The following is a 3,000-nucleotide window of genomic DNA, read 5'->3' as shown; positions in this document are numbered from 1 at the left end:
TCTTTCCCCCAAGAAAAGGGGAGCCCCTTCGCACCATATCAATTCTCCCTAGCACATCAAGTCACATCAGGACTGAGCATATCCTCAACCCCTGAGGCCAGGCGAGGCATTGCTGCCAGGGGGAAGTGATCCAAAAGCAGCTAATAGAGTCCATGTTAAAAACAGTACCCTGCCCATCCACTCACCAGGCAAACCATATGAAGACCAAGCCACCCATTGAGCACATATGTGCAGGGACTAGTGATCTAGGAGGGGAACAACAACCCACCAAAAAAACAAAAAACAAACAAACAAACAAAAAACAAACAAACAAAAAACCTTTGATCCAAAAACTACCCTACCTACAAAAAGTGCGGGGATAAAGGGGGAACAAAGACACAGGGAATGTCTAAGCAATAATTGGCTCATCTAATTTTTAAAACCTCACCTTCATCCCTTGGCTATTATGACCGAAAGAATTTGCAGAGCTGCACACAGGATCAACAATCACCCACAAGGCATAATGTCCTTTGTTCACGCATTATATGTTTATTGGTTTCCTCCCTTACTGAGGAACCAAGATTTTGTGTCTTAACAGTTACCAGCATACAGCCATTCATTCCATAAGTACAGTGGACATGGAAGTGAACAAAATGTATAAAATTCACTAAGCATGTGGGGCTTGTTTGATATATTTATTCTAATCATGTTCAATAATCTTTATATAGTTCCCTAGCTTGGTAGAATTCGATTTGGTATACAAAGGTCAGGTTGAGGTTTTAAGGTCTATTCTCATGTGAATATTTTTAGTGTGTTACTTTTTGTTGTTGCTGTTCATATTAATCTCAATGTATTTTCCTTGTATAATTTTAGTTACCCGCATTTCCCCTTTAACTTCTCTCTTCTCCAACCACCCCAGAACTTCCTCAATCCTTCCTCTACCCTTTCATGCTTTACTATGCCTAAGAGCCCATAAGCTTTCATTTTATAGATGAGGAAATTAAGATGCAAAGAAGGAAAATAACTCTCAAGGCCACACAGCTAGTAAGTAGTATACCTGGGATTTAATTCCAACATACCTGATGCCAAAAGTTGTGTCGCCAGCCACGATTTTATTCTTGCACTCTTTTAAACATTGATTCTATGAATATGCTATTAATTACTTAACAAGAAAATGATGCTATGGTGGCCTTTAGCCGTTCTAACACTTATGACATATTACTCCATTTTATAAAAATGTGCCTGATGAGCCTCGTATCAGTGTCGGCTTACGAGTATTCTGATCAATCACAAAATTTAGAGCTTCTACTGTAATTCAGTTTCTAGGTTACAGGAGGCCATTTTTGGTGGGAGGTATCTTAGCCTTGTTTCAACACTTCCTATACTTTACCACTCTGCAGGGCTCCCAACAGAAATATTGTTTTATCAATAATTCTCCACATAATTAGTGCTCACCTGGCAGGGGAGATACCATGATCACGAAGGTGGTTTTTCCAGGGCCCCAGCGCGAGGCTCAGCCATTGCACTCCAGATGTGCTGACTCCTGTGATTTCCCCAAATGCTGGAAACTCTACTGCATAATTTGTGGTAGTGGGGGACTGTGTTTGTGCTCTCCCCTGAAAAAGAAACAATTAGTACTCATGGAGGTATGTGAAGAATTCCTTCTGTGTATTTGTGAGTGATAGGTCGTATGGAAAAACAAAAGACCTGGAACAGCTAAAACCATCCTGAACAATACAAGAACTTTTGGAGGTGTTGCCATCCCTGATTTCAAGCTGTACTACGGAGCAACAGTAATAAAAATGACATGGTACTGACGTAGAAACAGATTGGTGGATCAATGGAATTGAATTGAGGATCCAAAAATAAACTCACACACCTACAGATACTTGATTTTTGACAAAGATGCCAAAACCATACAATGGAAAAAAGACAACATCTTCAACAAATGGTGCTGGTGTAACTGGATGTCTACATGTAGAAAAATGCAAATAGATCCATATTTATCACTCTGCTCAAAACTAAAGTCCAAGTGGATTAAAGACCTCAACATAAAGCCAGACATGCTAACAACTGTTAGAAGAAAAATGGGAAGAGCCTGGAACTCATTGGCACAGGAGACAACTTCCTGAACAGAACACCAACAGCATAGGCTTGAAGATCAACAATCAAAAAATGGGACCTCCTGAAACTGAAAAGCTTCTGTGAAGCAAAGTACACTGTCAACAGAACAAAATGACAACCTATAGCCTGGGAAAAGATTCTCCACTAACCCTAAATCTGACAGAGGGCTAATATCCAGACTATATAAAGAACTCAAGAAGTTAAACACCAACAAACCAAGTAATCCAATTTTAAAATGGGGAACACAACTAAACAAAAAAATTTCAACAGGTCTCTAGTAAGGGGAGCAGAGGCTTTCTTTGGCATGAACTCAGTGGCAGGCTCTCTGATCACCTCCCCCTGGGAGCCACCAGGCCACAGAGGAAGACAATGCAACCAGTCCTGATGAGACTTACTAGGCTAGGGTCAGATAGAAGGGGAGAAGGACCTCCTAAATCAGTGGACTAAGAGAGAGGCATAGCAGGAGAAGAGGGAGGTAGGGTGGGATTGGGAGGAGACAAGGGAGGGAGCTACAGCTGGGACACAAATTGAATAAATTGTAAGAAATTATAATAGTAAAATAAATAAATAAATATTGCTAGGGGAAAAAAAAATCAAGGGATGACACATGCTGGAAAGGTTGAGGAGAAAGGAGAACCCTCCCCCAATCTGGTGCTTTCTCAGACAATTAGGAATGGAGCTGGGAACTACTGTGGGATGGCTGGCCTGAAAGAGGTGAAGTAAGTATTTCACCTAGACTGCGCTGGCACACCACCAGAAAAACACGAGGCTGGTGCAACCGTTCAAAGCCTGGACCCGGTGTCAAAGGAGGCATAGGAAATGGCTCTGTTGTCAACCTTCCTGCTGCTGGCTGGAACCTGCAGTTTCGGGGGCTCTCTGGCTCAGTTTTCCTGAGCG

At 41.7% G+C, this 3,000-nt stretch overlaps 1 non-coding gene across 1 annotated transcript; it reads left to right on the top strand.

The window, feature by feature from the left end:
- Nucleotides 1–1,426: 1,426 nt before the first annotated feature.
- On the top strand, nucleotides 1,427–1,598 carry LOC129689510 (U1 spliceosomal RNA). The gene has a single exon (XR_008722118.1). It is a non-coding gene; the product is annotated as a U1 spliceosomal RNA (small nuclear RNA).
- The last annotated feature ends 1,402 nt before the right edge of the window (nucleotides 1,599–3,000 follow it).

Source organism: Psammomys obesus, unplaced genomic scaffold (genome assembly GCF_907164565.1).
Source record: "Psammomys obesus unplaced genomic scaffold, mPsaObe1.curated_primary_1811, whole genome shotgun sequence".
In the NCBI taxonomy this organism is placed as follows: domain Eukaryota; kingdom Metazoa; phylum Chordata; class Mammalia; order Rodentia; family Muridae; genus Psammomys; species Psammomys obesus.
The sequence above is the reverse complement of the archived record's forward strand: the minus strand, read 5'-3'. Positions and strand labels throughout refer to the sequence as shown.